Source organism: Panthera uncia, chromosome B1 (assembly GCF_023721935.1).
Source record: "Panthera uncia isolate 11264 chromosome B1, Puncia_PCG_1.0, whole genome shotgun sequence".
Classification (NCBI taxonomy): domain Eukaryota; kingdom Metazoa; phylum Chordata; class Mammalia; order Carnivora; family Felidae; genus Panthera; species Panthera uncia.
The window spans coordinates 141,225,959-141,232,209 of NC_064811.1; the positions used below are offsets into that span (position 1 = coordinate 141,225,959).

Genomic DNA, 6,251 nt, shown 5'->3' on the forward strand with positions numbered 1-6,251 from the left:
AAAACTGCTGTGTAGATTTCCACATTTCACTGCAAATTGGTGAAAAAATTAAGTTTAGGGAAGTTTAAATACTAAACATAAGAAAAAATTGCAGGGGTGCCTGGGTGGCTCAGTTGGTTAAGCATCCAACTTTGGCTCAGGTCATGATCTCATGGTTCATGAGTTCGAACCCCACATCGGGCTCTGTGCTTACAGCTCAGAGCCTGGAGATTGCTTCATATTCTGTGTCTCCTTCTCTCTCTGTCCTTTCCCGACTTGTGCTCTGGTCTCTCCCTCTCTCAAAAATAAATAGACATTAAAAATAATTTGAAAATTGTATATATTTGTTTTTTTAAGGTATACATATCTTAATGAAATACAATGGTACTGTTGTGGTCACTCTAGATTCACAAGTTAGAAATAAACAAGAGAACACTATTTTTTGAGGTTTTTAAAATATATGTAATACATAATAAATTATATATATATATATATATTATTCTGGTGATATCTTTAAAAATACAACAAAATTATTATAAATAATAACAATAGTAATTTTGTTGTAGTATTTTTAAAGAACATAATATATATGGACACACACACATATATATGTAAATTTGTATAGATACATATAAAAAATAAGAAATGACTTGTTTTCTTGAAACTCATAGTTTTATTTAAAAATTTTAACAATTACCTTTTTTATTATATTGAGAATGGTTTTCAATTTTGACAATTTTTGTTATATTTCTGTTTCATTGGTGGATTAAATATATGTAATGATCTTCATTTGTGTTGATTTCTTAGACTTTTTGTATTTTACTCCAATGTGAATGGTTTTACTGTGCAGTATGATGTAGTGATGATTTAAATTCATATATAATTATTAATTTTTTCCTTATTTATAACTTTAAAGGATTTCAGATTATACTAAAATTACATACAAAATATTTATTGTGTTTCTCAAAAATATGATCTTGGGGCACCTGGGTGGCTCAGCTGTCTGGGCATCTGAGTTCAGCTCAGATCATGACCTCTGAGTCCATGAGTTTGAGCCCAGCATCGGGCTCTGTGATGACAGTTCAGAGCCTGGAGCCTGCTTCAAATTTGTGTCTCCCTCTCTCTCTGCCCCTACCCTGCTCACATTTTGTCCCTGTCTCTGTCTCTCTGTCTCTCTCTAAGTATAAATAAACATTAAAAAAAATGATCTCTGTGGCAAACTAATTCCACTTCATAACAGCTATGTAACTTTTTGTCGCTACTTTTTTTTTGCCTCAGTTTCCTAATCTGCGCAATTAAGATAACAGTACCATAAAAAGCACTTAGAAGAACCTCTAGCGTTTAATAAGCACCCAATAAGTGTAACCATTTTACTATAAAATGAGAAAAATAAAGCAATCCATTTACATTTATATCTCTATTCTGTGACCGAGACTACACTATAGAATAAAGAAAGTAAAATACCAAAAAAAAACCACAAAGTGTTCAGTAATACACTCTCTCATGATGTCTTCATTTGACAAGGGTACCATTTTGAATGAAACTAGTCAATGTAGGTTATATAAAAACAACCTGGCTTGTATTAAGTATAATAACATTAATAGTTAATGTTTATTAGTAGCTGATATTTACTGAGTTTTTCCTATGTGCCAGTAACTTGACTAAGGAATTTATATATATTACCTTATTTATATATAATTATAAATCCTTTGGGGATACTTTTACCTTCATTTTTCAGATGAGGCAATCGAATGATGGAAATTTTAAGGAACTTCCCCAGCATCATTCTGATAGGAGATAAATGTCCAAACAAATACTTAGTCAATTTGATTCAAGAGCTAATTCAAGAGCTGATTCAGTTCCTCTACTCTGGTCCCTCCTTGTACCTAGTGACTAATATAGTTGTGAGGATATCACTCTCTGTTACATTAGGACAGGTGTTCCCATAGCAAAAGAACCATAACTAGAGGCCATATTAATGTTGATAAGGCCTTCACAAAATTGTGAATTTGTAAGTGCAAAATTCTAAAATAATGAGATTGTTTAGAGATTTTAGAGCAATGAGTTAATAATATTTTGTAATACACAATCTAAACATCTAAATGGATGTTGTGATTCTTCTTTTTAAGTTTATTTATTTTGAAAGAGAGAGGGGAAAAAAAAGAGCAAGTGGGAGACAGGCAGAGGGAGAGATAGAAAGAGAGAGAGAGAGAGAGAGAGAGAGAGAGAGAGAATCCCAAGCAGGCTCTGCACTGTCCCAATGTGGGGCTTGAACTCATGAACCATGAGAGCATGACCTGAGCTGAAATCAAGAGTCGGATGCTTAACCTACTGAGCCACCCAAGTGCCTCTGAATATTGTGATTCTTAAAAAATGAATTAGCATATAATGCATTGTTTCAAGTAATGCTATCATACCTCAAGCCGTTTTGAAAATTCCATATTTGATATTGCATCACAGACACTTTCCCACTTCATTCTCTGTGTCAATACATGAGACTTAAATCTGAATACAATTTTCACATACACATGCATATACACAAGCACACACACTTGCCTGCAGATTCGCTGGATTTGGCAAGTCAGATGAAAGTGGTTCTAGACAACATGAACTAGACATACTTTTCCTTATTTCTCTAGTTAGTAGAGTTAAAAATCCTAGAAACTATATATATATAGAATAAATATAAGAAGATTCTAAAATGTGGAGAGAAGGAGGCAGGCTGTTAGAAACTGTGATAACCAAGGAATGACACAGCAGTGACTTTCCTGAGTTTCCTTTTTTGCCTTATGTATCCCAGACTTGATGATGAAGTCAGTAACATGGAAATGCCAATGGTCATAAGCCAAAATACCCATGAAAAACCTACTTTTTCTAGCTCAATGACCAGGAAAGTGATGGCCAAGCAAGTTATAAAAAATTCAGGCAGCGACCATCCTACTTCAGACAAATACCAAAGAAAAATACTGTAGTGCTACTCCTACCCCCATCAGCAAAGACTGAGTGAGGAGACTAGACTTCCATCCTCACCAAGCTATTATAAGAAACTCCTAACCACCTACTCTCTGGTAGAGTGGTGTCAGAAAAGGCTAAATGCAATGGGAATTCAGGATGTTTACCCCTACTTGGAAGTAATATGCTCCTCTCTTCTGGTGCCAGTGGAGAATATGTGGAGAACCTAGTCTTTACCACCATTGAATAGCAACAAAGCATCCCTTCTCCCCATTGGGGTGTCAGAGGAGGCTCTGAGGAGATTCAGGACTCTTACCTGCTCCCTATCATCTCAGTGGAGGCCGCATGGAGAACAGCAATGATGCATTCCTCTTCCTCTCAGTCAAGATGATGTCAGTGGATATCTAGTTCAAAGCCTGAAATTCCAGCAGTAATGAGGCATCCTCTCTCCCGCTGTGGTATCAAAGAAGATTGAAAGAAGAATCTGGACTCTCACCTCCACCTGTCAATAAAAAACAGTGCTTCTTTTCCCTCTCTGGAACACTATACTAGGAGAATTGCTAAAACAGATTTTAATAAGACGCAATTTTTCAACCATAATGCCCAAAATATCCAGAAAACGAGAGAATCACTCATCAAACTATAAACCAGGAAAGTCTCTATTTGAATGAGAAAGAATGATCAATAGATCCCAATTTTGAAATAACTCAGATGTCAGAATTATCAGAAAAGGATTTTAAACCAGCTATCATATCAAATGCTTCATGTGCAATTATAATCATTTTGAAAAAAATATAAAACACAGAGTCTCAGGAAAGAAAGTGAAGATAGAAGAAGCAATTTTAGAACTAAAACATACTGTAATCAAATAAAAATCTCAACGGATAGGTTCAATAGCAAAATGAAGAAGGCAGGGGAAAAATCTGTAAACTTTAAGAAGAACAATAGAAATTAACCAACTGGGCGCTTGTTTTGGCAGTACATATACTAAAATTTGAATGATACAGACAAGATTAGCATGACCCCTGCACAAGGATGGCACACCAATTCATGAAGCATTCATTTTTTTTTTTTTAAGGAATTTTTTTAAGCAAGCTGTTTTTTTTTTTTTTAATTTTTTTTTTCAACGTTTTTTTTTTTTTATTTATTTTTGGGACAGAGAGAGACAGAGCATGAACGGGGGAGGGGCAGAGAGAGAGGGAGACACAGAATCGGAAACAGGCTCCAGGCTCCGAGCCATCAGCCCAGAGCCCGACGCGGGGCTCGAACTCACGGACCGCGAGATCGTGACCTGGCTGAAGTCGGACGCTTAACCGACTGCGCCACCCAGGCGCCCCCATTCATATTTTTATGTAGAGACAAGCATCGTTGGACCGAAGAACAAAAAGACCACAGTGGTGTGAGCTGACAGGGTGAAACGGCTTTGGAGGAACCACCTAAGGAATGTTTCCAAAGAGTAAAAAGGATGAAGATGTAGGAGATGAAGAGTATGAAGAAGGAACCAACACAGATAAACCCACTGTTAACAGTGACCACGAACTGCAATCTGTAGGTATCTGTACAGGCCAGTCTGAGGAGCCAAGGAAGGTCACAGTAAAAGCTGTCCAATACATTTGGCCACAGAAGGGTAAAATAACAATAAATGCTAGTTGGAACAGTGAGTGACTGACACCAAGAGCCCAGGCAGCAGCCAGAAACAAAATGCACATTCGTGGGCTCATGATGGTCAAGTAGTGGAGAGGCTTACAAATGGCAACATATCTGTCAAAGGCCATAGTGACGAGAAGCACCATCTCCACACCACCAATGACGTGGATGAAGATTTGGACATTGCAGCCTCCAAAGGAGATGGCTTTGCGCTTTCTGAAAAGGTCATAAATCATCTTGGGTGAAGAATCTTGGCAGAGCAGGCCCCTAAGTCAATGAAAAAGAGACGAGCCAGTAAGAAGTACTTAGGTGAATGTAAGTGAGGATCAATGGTCGCATAAAACACAATGAGGATGTTTCCGGTCATGCTTGCCATATAGAGCACAGAGGAGAACACCAGGAGGAGAAGCTGGATCTCCCATGAATGAGTGAGTCCCAGAAATATAAACTCAGATGCAATCAAGTGATTCCCTTCATCCATTGATCCAGCCAACTGGGCTGCCACTGAAATGATAAGAACTAAGAAAATGAGGAGAAGATGTGATTATAGAGATGATAATATGTCATAGAATTACCAATATTTCAATATTCTTATTATGAATGAAAGATATATAGTTATCTACATCTTCACACATATAAAAAAAGAAACAAAAATCAATACACTATGATCACATGTGTGAGTTAAGACATAATTTAAACCTATCCCCAATACTCTGCAATGTTCTGTTCGTGAATTAACATATTAGCCATGAACATGGACACATGAGTATCTATGACATTCATCACCTCTGAGGGGTACCTGAGTGGCTCAGTCGGTTGAGCATTTGACTTTGGCCCCAGTCATGATCTCAGTTCGTGAGTTTGAGCCCCACAAGGGGCTCTGTGCTGACAGCTCAGAGCCTGGAGCCTGCTCCTAGTTCTTTCTGTGTCTCCCTCTCTGCCCCTCCTCCACTCACACGCTGTTCCCTCTCTCTCTCTCTCTCTCTCTCTCTCTCTCTCTCTCTCTCTGTTTCTCAGAAATAAATTTTTAAAAATTAAAAAAAAATTAAAAAAAGAAATGAACCAACCCAAATAACAAAGAAAATAGATTTTAAAAAAAGAATAAACAGGCCTTAGTGGCCCAGGAGACTATCTCAAAAGATCTAATATTTGTATCATGGGTGTCACAGAAGGAGAAGAAAAGAATAAGGCTAAAAATTTCCTAAATTTACCAACAGACATAAACCTATGTTTGAGAGCTTATTAACTTGATTTGAGAGCTTATTAAACTCACACAGGATAATTCCAATGAAATCCACCTCAAGATTTATCACAATTAAACTGAAAACAAATGACACACACAAAATTCTTGAAAGCAGTGAGGAAGAAATAGTACCTTTCTGAGAGGGGAAAATAAAATTCAAATGGAAGCAGATATTTCACCAGAAACCATGTCAACCAGAAAAAGACAACATAACATTTTTCAAGTGCTGTTATAAAATAATTATAATTCCAGAATTCTATCTTTACTAGATAAAGATAACCTTTAAGAATGAAGAGGAAACCAAGACATTCTCAGATACATGAAAAGTAAGGAAATCTGTCATTAGTATATAACCCTAAGTAAATGACTTGGCACAGAATACACCCGGTGAAAACACAAAACAAAACACAACGAAACAAACTTGGAAAAC

At 36.8% G+C, this 6,251-nt stretch overlaps 1 non-coding gene and 1 pseudogene across 1 annotated transcript; one reads left to right on the forward strand and one right to left on the reverse strand.

The window, feature by feature from the left end:
* The first annotated feature begins 3,894 nt into the window (after nucleotides 1-3,894).
* LOC125924069 (U6 spliceosomal RNA) lies at nucleotides 3,895-4,001 on the forward strand. Its single transcript, XR_007458255.1, has one exon. It is a non-coding gene; the product is annotated as a U6 spliceosomal RNA (small nuclear RNA).
* A 278-nt stretch (nucleotides 4,002-4,279) lies between these two features.
* LOC125922464 (olfactory receptor 4F3/4F16/4F29-like) lies at nucleotides 4,280-5,059 on the reverse strand (annotated as a pseudogene).
* Nucleotides 5,060-6,251: the final 1,192 nt, after the last annotated feature.